Below are 12,321 nucleotides of genomic sequence, written 5' to 3' on the forward strand. Positions count from 1 at the left end.
AAACAGGCAAGTGGAGGCTTCGTGATTGGAATGGAGGGATGGTAAACCCAGGGCACCGCATTTTGAGCGTCCATGATGGAGCTAACATGATTTGCTTCAGTCAGAAATCACTTACCAGCATTCAGCAACTCATGTTCTCAGTATTCACCTGTCTACCTATGGTTTCTAAGGTTGTCATATCCAGGGGTGGGAGTGGGGATAAAGAAGGGGTAACGTACTCCTCCCGTTAGCCTGAGGACACCCATCCCCGATTACGATCAGATGGTGGGAAACCTGTATAACATTTCATCTATCTTTAATTTCGATGATCAGGGGAGAGCGCGAACGCAGTCCCCCACTACCACAAATTGTGCAGTCGAGTATCCCGCATTTGGGGATATCGCAGGCGTCAGCACACCCGGAGTGCAATGGGATTGCCTCATCCTGGAACCTCGGCCCTCCTGATCACAGACGGTTCCCTGCCAGGTAAGTATGTTTGACCAGTCTCCCACACAGAGAGCCATCGAGAGACACAACTCCTTAACATCAACACGAGCTCAGTTACTTTGCTACTGTGTACCCACATATAGACTATAAAGAAGATGCAACTACATCTGTTGTTTTTATTCTCGTTCTAACCTAGCGTTACTTTTTAAGGTTACATGACTTCTTTTCACCTTGGCTATGTGCATATCTTCCTTAAATGGAAGCAGCCTCTGACGTGCGGTTCCGAAGCTGCCTGCTGCGTGTCGGACCACGCCTGGGTTCCGTTCACATGAGGCATGCGCTTGTGCGGGATCCAGTCTGCCGTTCCCAAACAAGAGGAAATGCTGGAAATCCGAGCAACACACACAAAATGCTGGAGGAACTCCGCAGCATCTATGGAAAGGAGTACAGTCAACGTTTCAGGCTGAAACCATTCCGCAGCCCCGAGGCTGGGAGGCACCGGCTTGTATCAGCCAGCGCTCCCTTGAGTTCAGCTCAGCTCACAGAGAGCCGGGGCTGTCGGAGTGTGCGCTCTCATTTTAGACCAGTTGTTTGAGGTTTCATTGCGGAATCGGGCTATTTTACGTTTGCTATTCTGTCACTCGACACCCACGTACATTTATTTATTATTATTTTTCCCTTTTTTTGTATTTGTACAATATGTTGTCTTTGGCACGCTGGTTGTTCGTCCGTCTTTGTTCTGTGCAGTTTTACATTGACTCTGTTGAGATCTCTTGTATTTATTGTGAATGCCCACAAGAACATTAATCTCAGAGTAGTATCTGGTGAAAATCTTGAGCGACACGCACAAAAATGCTCGAGGATCTCAGCTGGCCCGGCGGCATTTATGGACAAAAGTATAGTTGACGTTTCAGGCTGAACCCCTCTGGCAGGACAAACTGTGTATGTTCTTTGATAATATATTCTGAATTTTGAACTTTGAGATTTGATAAAAAGATTCCAATATTTCATTCCATAGTGAGACAGAGGGAAAATCCAGCTGAAATTACAAACGTGTAAACGGGTAATGGCTAACATAATGAACCAGCACAGGGTTTCCAAGTCACACTCCACCCTCACTAAATCCTTTGGGTCTTTCATCTATCACCTCACAACTTCTCACTTTAATTCCCCCTCCCAGACCACTTGCCTTTTATTCTCCGGTGGGATCGCTCTGCTCCTGAAGAAGGAGCCTGTGTGGCCTATCACTGTAAGGTGGGGGCATTTGGGAGCCAATGTCCTTTTTTGCATTCTGTGCGGGGGGGGGGGAGTTTGGGTGGTTGATGATCATATTGCCTTTCGTTTTTTATTGGGCGGAGTTGCTATTTCTCTTTGAAGTGACTTGCAGGGTTTTTCTTTGTTTGGTGGCGATCTGAAGAAGAATCTCAGAGATGTATGCTGCACACATACTTTCATAATAAAGTAACCTTTGAACCCCTTACATCCTACCGCCTGCCAGCTCTTACTCCTCCCCCTCCCCTCGCCTCCTTGTTCTGGCTACTGCCCCCTTCCTTTTCCAGTCCTGATGAACGTTCTCTGTTTATTTTCCTCCAGGTTAGGGTCTTCAAAAGAACCCTGAAAGGGAAAAATGGAGATATTAAATATAGAAATAGAGCTGAAGATGTCAGTAAAGGAGTTGCTTTTAGGCACCATTGTCCTAAGCTCCGCCCGCTGTAAATGTTGTCTACATGGCATTTATGAAGGCATTTCACGATGCCCCTCATGGTGGCTGATCCGGAAGATATGGATGTATTACGTGGTGACAGTCACTCGGATTCAGAATTGGCTTGCCTATAGGAGACAGATGGCAGTGGTTGTTGGTGTTCGAGGGGAATCTGTACAGGGACCTCTGATATATATAAATGACTTGGATGGGTGGATTAGTAAGTCTGCAGATGACACAGGTGTGTGGTGTTGTGGATAGTGAAAAGATTGCCACGAGATACGGCAGATCTGCTGTTGTGCTGCTGTGCAGACCCTACCGGCTACTTAGGGAGATCACAGCTGTTATCGTCACAGCGGTGTACATTCCACCACAGGCTGATACTGAACTGGCGGTGTACATTCCACCACAGGCTGATACTGAACTGGCGGTGTACATTCCACCACAGGCTGATACTGAACTGGCGGTGTACATTCCACCACAGGCTGATACTGAACTGGCGGTGTACATTCCACCACAGGCTGATACTGAACTGGCGGTGTACATTCCACCACAGGCTGATACTGAACTGGCTCTTAAGGAACTGTATGAGACCGTCAGCACACTGGAGACTGCAAACCCAGAGGCTGCCTTTATCATAGCCGGTGACTTTAATAGAACGTCGCTGATTAAAATCTCTCCAAAGTTTTGTCAGCACATCCAGGTGAGCACTCGGGGAGATAACACACTCAACCACTGCTACACTCCCTTCCACAACGCTTACAAGGCGCTTCTTCATCCAGCGTTTGGAAAATCAGACCACTCCTCGATTCTGATATTGCCGACATACAGGCAGAAGCTGAAACAAGGGCCAGTCATTGTTAAAACCATCCACCGTTGGTCCAATCAATCGGTCCCCATGCTGCAGGACTGCTTTGATGACGTCAGCTGGAATGTCTTCCATCATGATGATGTCTTCGAGTTCATGGATGGAGTCATGTGCTTCATCCAGAAGTGCATTGACGATGTTGTCCTCCAGAAGTCGGTCAGGGTCTTCCCAAATCAGAAACCCTTGATTAATAATTCCATGCGAGCAGCACTTAAAGAGTTTATGTTGCCAGTAATCAGCTGGAGCTCAAGAAAAGCAGCTACGATCTGCGCAAAGTTATCAAGGCAGCGAAACGGCAAAACAGGGACCAGATTGAGTCAAAATTCTCGACGAACAACACACGTGGCTTGTGGCAAGGACTGTATATCATCACAGACTTCAAAGCCAAACGCAGTGGCGCGACCAACATTTCGGCCTCTCTCCCCGATGAGCTCGATCTTTTTTACGCTCAGTTCGATGTTGCTAACTCTGAGCCTCTGAGGAGAGCCGCCAATGCAACCTGCAACCTGGTCATCTCTGAGGCTGAAGTATGCAGATGCTTCCAATGAGTGGACAGTCGCAAGTCATTCCAGGACGGATACAAGTCATTCCAGGACGGGTACTCAGGATGTGCACGGCACAACTGGTAGGTATGTTTGCAGATATTTTTAATCCTTTCCTCTCCCTACGTAGAGTACCCGCCTGCTTCAAAACTTCCAATGTCACCCCTGTACTAAAAAGACCAAGTAACATGTCTGCACGACTGGCGTCCTGTCACACTCACCTCAATAATCTGAGAGGCTGGTAAGGGACTGCATTTGCATCATGCTACCACCCAAACTGGACCCCTTACAATTCACCTATAGACACAACCAATCAACAGATGACTCAACAGCCACTGCTCCACACACAATCCTTGCACATCTGGAGAAGAAAGATGCGTATGTGAGAATGCTATTCTTCCACTACAGTTCAGCATTCAGCACCATAATATCCTCCAGGCTCGACAGGAACCTCAGAGACCTTGGCCTTGACCTACCTTGTGCAGCTGGATCCTGGACTTCAATGTAGACAGTAGGTGTAGGAGTAGGCCATTCGGCCCTTCTAACCAGCACAGCCATTCACTGTGATCATGGCTGATCATAAACAATCAGTACCCTGTTCCTGCCCTCTCCCCATATCCCTTGACCCCGCTATCTATAAGAGCTCTATCTAACTCTCTCTTGAAAGCATCCAGAGACCTGGCCTCCACTGCCTTCTGGGGCAGAGCATTCCACATATCCACCACTCTCTGCGTGAAAAAGATTTTCTGCATCTCTGTTCCAAATGGCCTACCCCTAATTCATAAACTGTGGCCTCTAGTTCTGGACTCACCCATCAGCTGGAACATGCTTCCTGCCTCCAGTGTGTCCAATCCCTTAAAAATCTTACATGTTTCAATCAGATCCCCTCTCATTCTTCTAAATTCCAGTGTATACAAGCCCAGTCGCTCCAATCTTTCAACATATGACAGTCCCGCCATTCCGGGAATTAACCTTGTGAACCTATGCTGCACTCCCTCAATAGCAAGAATGTCCTTCCTCAAATTTGGAGACCAAAACTGCACACAATATTCCAGGTGGGGTCTCACCAGGGCCCCGTACAGCTGCAAAAGGAGCTCTTTACTCCTATACTCAATTCCTCTTGTTATAAAGGCCAGCATGCCATTAGCTTTCTTCACTGCCTGCTGTACCTGCATGCTTGCTTTCATTGATTGATGTACAATAACCCCTAGATCTCGTTGTACTTCCTCTTTTCCTAACTTGACTCCATTTAGATAGTAATCTGCCTTCCTGTTCTTGCCACCGAAGTGGATAACCTCACATTTATCCACATTAAACTGCATCTGCCATACATTCGCCCACTCACCTAGCCTGTCCAAGTCACCCTGTATTCTCATAACATCCTCCTGACATTTCACACTGCCACCCAGCTTTGTGTCATCGGCAAATTTGCTAATGTTACTTTTAATCCCTTCATCTAAATCATTAATGTATATGACTTCCTGTCAGATCGCCGGTAGGTGGTAAGAGTGGGCTCCATCACCACTGCCTTTTTGACCCACAACACAGGAGCCCCTCAGGGCTGTGTCCTGTCCCCTCCTTTACTCCCTGTATACCCATGACTGTGTCACCACCCACAGCTCTAATATGCTAAATAAATTTGCTGACAACACTACAATGACAAATTTCAAACAATAACAAGGTAGTCTACAGGGAAGAAGATATCTCTCTACACAGTGATGTTAAGAAAACAACGTCTCCCTCAATGTCGCAAAAACAAAGGAGCTGGTTGTGCACTACAGGAGAAATGGAGACAGGTTAGCCCCTATTGATATCAATGGATCTGGGGTTGCGAGGGTAAACAGTTTTAAGTTCCTCAGCATTCACATCACCGAGTATCTCACGTGGCCTGTACACACCAGTTGTGTGGTGAAAAAGGCACAACAGTGCCTCTTTCACCAAGAGGGTTGAAGAAGTTTGGTGTGGGCCCCCAAATCTAAGAACTTTCTACAGGGGCACAATTAAGAGCATCCTGACTTGCTGCATCTGCCTGGTATGGGAACTGTACTTCCCTCAATCTCAGGACTCTGCAGAGAGTGGTGCGGACAGCCCAGCGCATCTATAGTTGTGAACTTCCCGTGATTCAGGACATTACAAAGACAGGTGTGTAAAAAGGACCTGAAGGATCACTGGGTGCCCGAGTCACCCCAACCACAATCTATTCCAGCTGCTACCATCCGGGAAATGGTACTGCAGCATTAAAGCCAGGACCAACAGGTTCTGGGACAGCTTCTTCCACCAGGTCATCTGACTGATTAATTCATGCTGATATGATTGTATTTCTGTGTTACATTGACTGTTCTGATGTACATACTATTTATTATAAATTACTATGATTGCACGTTGCACATTTCAATGGAGATGTAACAAAGATTTTTACTCTTCATGTATGTGAAGGATGTAAGTAATAAAGTCAATTCATTACATTTGGGCATTGAAATAGTTGATGACATTTAATCTGGAAGTGTGTGAGGTGATGCACACTGGGAGATCAAATGTAATGGGGAAGTACACGATTAATGGCCGGACCATTTAGCAGTATTGATATATAGAGGGATCGAGTGGAACCAGATCATAGCTCCCTGAAAGTGGCCACAGAAGTTAATAGAATACACACAAAATGTAGAGGAACTTGGTAGGTCAGACAGCATCACTGGAGAGGAATAAACTTTCAACATTTCAGGCTGAAATCCTTCATCAGGGCTAGAGAGGAAGAGAGAAGAAGGGAAAGACTACAGGCTGGTAGGTGTTAAGTGAACAGCTGAGGGGGAGGGTAGGTGGGTGATTGAGGTGGGATGAAGTGAGAAGCTGGGAGGTGGAAGAGGTAGAGGGCTGAAGGAGAAAGAATCTGATTGGAGAGAACAGTGGCCCATGGGAGAAAGGGAAGGAGGAGGGAAGTGGAGCCAGAATAGGGAATGGAAAAAGAGGGAAGGGGGAGGTGAAGAAGGTGTGTGGAATGTTTACTTTTATTTCTTGAGGGATTGAGATCAAACTCAGGAAGTTATGTTGCAGCTTTGGGCTGCGTGTGGAATAATGCATTCGATTCTGGTCGCACCATTATGGGAAAGACATGGAGACATCAGAGAGAATGCAGAAGTGGTTTACCAGGAGACCGGCTGGATTAGAGGGCAGGTGCAACAAGGACAGTTTGGACAAACTGGAATTTTTTTCTCTGGAGTAGGAGAGGCTGAGGGAAGACCTGACAGAAGTTTGTTTATGAAATTATGAGCACATAGATTGAAAGGACAGCTGGTGATGTTTTATCAGGGTTGAAATGTCTGTGAGTGCAAGCATTTGCAATGAGAGGAGGAATGTTTTAAGGAGAGTGGTGGATGTCTCGGGTTCTCTGTCAGGGTGGTGGTGAAGATGGGTAATATAGGTACATTTAACAGACCTATATGGGCATATGAATATGGTGAGACAGGGAGGTAGAAAGGATAAGTGTAATCAGATGTCACAAACTTAATTAAGGGCCTGTTCCACTTCTGTACTGTTCTAGAATCTCAGTTCGATGCCTAGATGTCACCAGTAGTGCCCGGATTTATTGGGAAACTGAGATTGCCATCAGTAGCTGACATCTGTTTTATAAATAGAGTACCTGGTAAGGTTCTGAAAACCTGTGCCAACCAACTGGCGGAAGTATTCAAGGACATTTTCAACCTCTCACTGCCATGAGCGGAAGTTCCCACTTGCTTCAAGAAGGCAACAATTATACCAGTGCCTAAGAAGAATAATGTGAGCTGCCTTAATGACTATCACCCAGTAGCACACACATCTACAATGATGAAATGCTTTGAGAGGCTGGTCATGACTAGACTGAGCTCCTGCCTCAGCAAGGACCCGGACCCATTGCAATTTGTCTATCACCATAACAGATCAATGGCAGATGCAATCTCAATGGCTCTTCAAACTGCTTTAGACCACCTGGACAACACAAACACCTGTGTCAGTACGCTGTTCATTGACTATAGCTCAGCATTTAATACCATCATTCCCACAATCCTGATTGAGAAGTTTCAGAACCTGGGCCTCTGTACCAACATCTGCAATTGGATCCTTGACTTCCTAACTGGAAGACCACAATCTGTGCAGGTTGGTAATAACATCTGCTCCTCCCTGACGATCAGCACTGGTGCACGTCAGGGGTGTGTGCTTAGCCCACTGCTCTACTCTCCGGATACCCATGACTGTGTGGCTAGGCATAGCTCAAATACCATCCATAAATTTGCTGACTAAAATTTATTTTATATCCTGAAAAATCTTCAAATTCATTAAATAATTTTAGCAAAGCAGGAATAGATTCATTAGGCTTAGATATATAAATCAATAAATCGTCAGTGTAAAGAGAGATCTTGTGCATGGTCTCATTCACAAAAATCCCATGAATATTTTTGGCTTCACGAACAGCAATAGCAAGGGGTTCTAATATTAATTTAAATAACAAAGGACGTAATGGACAACCTTGTCTTGTCCCCTGTGATAGCTGAAAAAATGGAGACCTACAGTTGTTAGTGACAACAATAGTGCAGAGTACCATTGTTACGAAGGAGGTACCCAGTTACGGGGTACGTAACACCATCTAAATGGGAGAAGGCTCAAACATCAGAAGTGCAGAGTGACTCTGGAATCCTCGTGCAAGACTCCCAGAAGGTGAATTTACCCAGAGTGTGGTAAAGAAGGCAAATGCAACGTTGGCATTTATTTCAAGGGGAATAGAATATAAAAGCAAGGAGATGATGCTGAGCCTTTATAAGTCACTAGTCAGGCCGCACATACAAGTATTGTCAAGTTTTGGGCCCCACATTTCAGAAAGGAGGTGTTGTCATTGGAGAGAATCCAGAGGAGGTTCACAAGGATAATTCTGGGAATGCAGGGGTTAATGTACGAGGAGCGTTCGGCAGATTTGGGCCGGTACTCACTGTAATTTAGAAGAATGTGAGGGAATCTCATTGAAAGCTACCAAATGTTGAAGTGACTACCGGTAAATAGGGCGGATGTGGAGAGGATATTTCCTATGGTGGGGGTTTCCAGAACTAGAGGGCACAGCCTCAAAATCGAGGGTTGACCCTTTAGAACAGAGGTAAAGAGGATTTTTTTTTAGCCTGAGAGCAGTGAATCTGTGGAATGTTCTGCCGCAGACTGCGGTGGAGGCCAAGTCCGTGCGTATATTTAAGGCGCAAGTTGACAGTTTCCTGATCGGTCAGGGTACGTAGTACATGGCGAGAAGGCAGGTGCATGGGGTTGAGAAGGATCCGGGATCAGCCATGATGGAATGGCAAAGCAGACTTGATGGGCTGAATGGTCTAATTCTACTCCTATGTCTTATGGTAAAGTTTTCATTCTGAATGAAGGGTATAGTTATAAGGGAACAGCACAGTGTCATAGTGGTTAGCACAACGGTTTAAGTACCAGCAACACGGGTTCAAATGCCGATGCAGACCATTAGTTGTTTGTATGCTCACCCTGTGACTGCATGGGTTTCCTCTGGGTGCTCTGGAGTCTCCCACAGTCCACTGAGGACTTTCAAGGAGCAAATAGTTAATTTTTTTGAAAGATCTGAGAACTTATGGTGATGTAAAACTGTCAAGGAAGAGGGACCACATCAATCATACTGAATGGTGGGGCAGGCTTGATGGGCCGAAGGACTGACTCCTGTTCATATCTTCTTGTTACTCATCAACTTGAAAAATCAACAGAGCCACTCTCCCTGGAGCTCACGTGCAGGGTAACGCAATTACAGCTTGGGGCATGAGAGTTCTCAGGTCAGTTCTGGCCTCATCTATAAAGGGTCTATACGCCCACATGGAATGAGTGGGTTTTCCCTGGGTGCTCTAATTTCCTCCCACAGTCCAAAGACATACGGGTAGGGTAATTGGTCATTGTAAATTGTCTCATGATCGGGTTACAGTTAAATTGGAGTTGTCAGGGGTTGCTGGGGTAGTGAGGCTTGAAGGGTCTCTTCTGCACTGCGCCACTAAATAAATAAATATATAAATCTCTTGACTGTTTCTCAAATTTACGAAGCTCTGACTCAGAGATGAGCGTGCTGCCCATTGAGCTACAGGTAACCGGAGCCCCATCTGGTCTGTATCACTGAGGGAAGAAAGGAGCTTGATTTGCTGTTGTTCTGTTGTTGATATTGTTGCTGGTGTTAGACATAGAACACTACAGCACAGAAACAGGCCCTTCAGCCCATCTAGTCCATGCACAACCATTAATCAGACTAGTCCCATTGACCTGCTCCCAGACCAGAGCTCTACATACCCCTTCTATCAAGATACCTATCCAAATTTCTCTTAAATGAACCTACATCCACCCCTTGTGCTGGCAGCTCATTCCACACTCTCACTATCCTGAGAGCAGAAGTTCCCCCCCCCCCGCTCCTCTTACACATTTCACCCTTAACCTATGACTTGTAGCTGTAGGTTCATCAAACCCAAGTGAGAAAAACCTGCCTGCATTTACCCTATCTAAATTCCTAACCTAATCAACCTCTCCCTATAACTCAGGTCTGAGGAATGTCTCTTTGTAATTTTTTTCTGTACTCTTTCAATCTTATTTACATCTTTCCTACAGGTAGGTATCTAAAACTGCAGATAATACTTCAGATTAGGCCTCACCAATGTTTCAAACAATTTCAACATAACCCGAGTTCCTCCAGCATTGGATGTGTTGCTCGGATTTCCAGCATCTGCAGATTTTTTTCCTGTTGTGATCCCAACTCGTGTACTCAATACATTGATTTATGAAGGTCATGTGCCAAAAGCTTTCTTTATGACATGTGCAACCACTTTCAAGGAATTATGAATCTGTATTTATAGAAGCTTGTTCGATTGCACTCCTCAGAGCCCTACCATTCACCGTGCAGGTCTTGGATGGTCCTCACAAAGTGCAACGCCTCATACTTGTCTACATCAAATTCCATCTGGCATTTTTCAGCCCATTTTCCTGCTGGTCCAGATCTAGTTGCAAGTTCTGATAGTCTTCCATACAGTCCACATCACCCCCAATCTTTGTGTCATCCACAAAATTGTTGATCCAGTTAACCACATTATCACCCAGATCATTGATGTAGATGACGAACAACAACGGATTCAGCTCTGATCCCTGCGGCACACTACTAGACACTGGCAGAGAAGCAACCATCTACTGCCACTCACTGGCTTCTCCCACAACGCAAATATCTAATCTAATATTCTACCTCATCTTGGATGCCAAGTGACAATCTTCTTGACCAACCTCCCATGGGGGTCCTTGTCAAATACCTTGTCAAACCCACAACCTAGGGGAGATGTGAACCTGTACCTCAACTCAGAATAAGGCAGAGATTGTTGTATTTCTGGCCTGGATATTTTACTTTGGGATGCTATCACTGACGTCAAGAAAGTGGTTGGAGGATGTCTCTTTATGGCACATATAAGGTACAGAAATGTCCTGCCTCGAAAGGACCAATAACTGGCTATCCTTCAGCAGCTCCCACCACTGCTGAAGGACACAGAGAAGTTTGGTGTAGGAAATTATTAAAACCCATTGACTTGATATTTTATATGTACATATTCTGGATATTTAAATTATTACATATTCTAGAATGGCTCCTGCAGACAGAATGGAAACAGACATGATCTACTTACAGAGTAGTTACTGGCATGATTAGAGCATTGGCGGATTGGTAGGATGCAGTGAGTGGGAATAAAAGGATCCTTTTCTGGTTGGCTGCCAGTGACCAATGGGGTTCCACAGAGGCTGGTGTTGGGTCCGCTTCTTTATGCACTGTATATCAATGATTTAGATGATGGAATAGATGGCTTTGTTACCAAGTTTGCAGGTGATACAAAGATTGGTGGAGGGGCAGGTAGTGTTGAAGAAACAGGTAGGATGCAGAAGGACTTAGATTAGCAGAATAGGCAAGAGAGTGACGAATGAAATACGCTGTTGGAAAATGTATGGTCATGCGCTTTGGTAGTAGAAATACATGTGCAGACTATTTTCTAAACAGGGAGAAAATCCAAAAATCTGAAATTGAAAGGGACTTGGGAGTCCTTGTGCAGAACATCCTCAAGGTTAACTTGCAGGTTGAGTTGGTGGTGAGGGAGGCAAATGCAATGTTAGCATTCATTTCAAGAGGTCTAGAGTACAAGAGCAGGGATGTGATGCTGAGGCTTTATAAGGCACTGGTGAGGCCTCACCTTGAGTATTGTGAACAGTTTTGGACAAAAAGATGTGCTAGGATTGGAGAGGATTTAGAGGAGATTCACAAGGATGATTCCAGGAATGAAAGGGTCATACGAGAAAAGTTCGATAGCTCTGGGTCTGTACTTGCTGGAACTTAGACGGATGGGGGTGGGAGGATCTCATTGAAAGCTTTTGAATGTTTAAAGGACCAGACAGAATAGATGTAGAAAGAATGTTTCCCTTGTTGGAGAGTCTAGGACAAGAGGACACAGCCTCAGGATAGAGGGTTGTCCATTGAAAACAGATGCAGAGAAATTTCTTTAGCCAGAAGATGGGGAATTTGTGGAATTTATTACCACAGACAGCTGTAGAGACCATGTCATTGGGTGTATTTAAGGCAGAGCTTGATAGGTTCTAGATTGAACACAGCATCAAAAGTTAGTGGGGAGAAGGCCAGGGAGTGGGGCTGAAGAGGGGATACAAGGATCAGCCATGATTGAATGGTGGAGCAGACTTGACGGGCCAAATGGCCTAATTCTGCTCCTATGTCTTAGGGTGGCGTTATTGAAGTG

General features: G+C 45.4%; 1 non-coding gene across 1 annotated transcript; it reads right to left on the bottom strand.

The window, feature by feature from the left end:
* Window positions 1–309: 309 nt before the first annotated feature.
* Window positions 310–473, bottom strand: LOC140722649 (U1 spliceosomal RNA). The gene has a single exon (XR_012097704.1). It is a non-coding gene; the product is annotated as a U1 spliceosomal RNA (small nuclear RNA).
* Between the last annotated feature and the right edge of the window lie 11,848 nt (window positions 474–12,321).

This window comes from Hemitrygon akajei, chromosome 2 (assembly GCF_048418815.1).
Source record: "Hemitrygon akajei chromosome 2, sHemAka1.3, whole genome shotgun sequence".
NCBI classification, from domain to species: Eukaryota; Metazoa; Chordata; class Chondrichthyes; order Myliobatiformes; family Dasyatidae; genus Hemitrygon; species Hemitrygon akajei.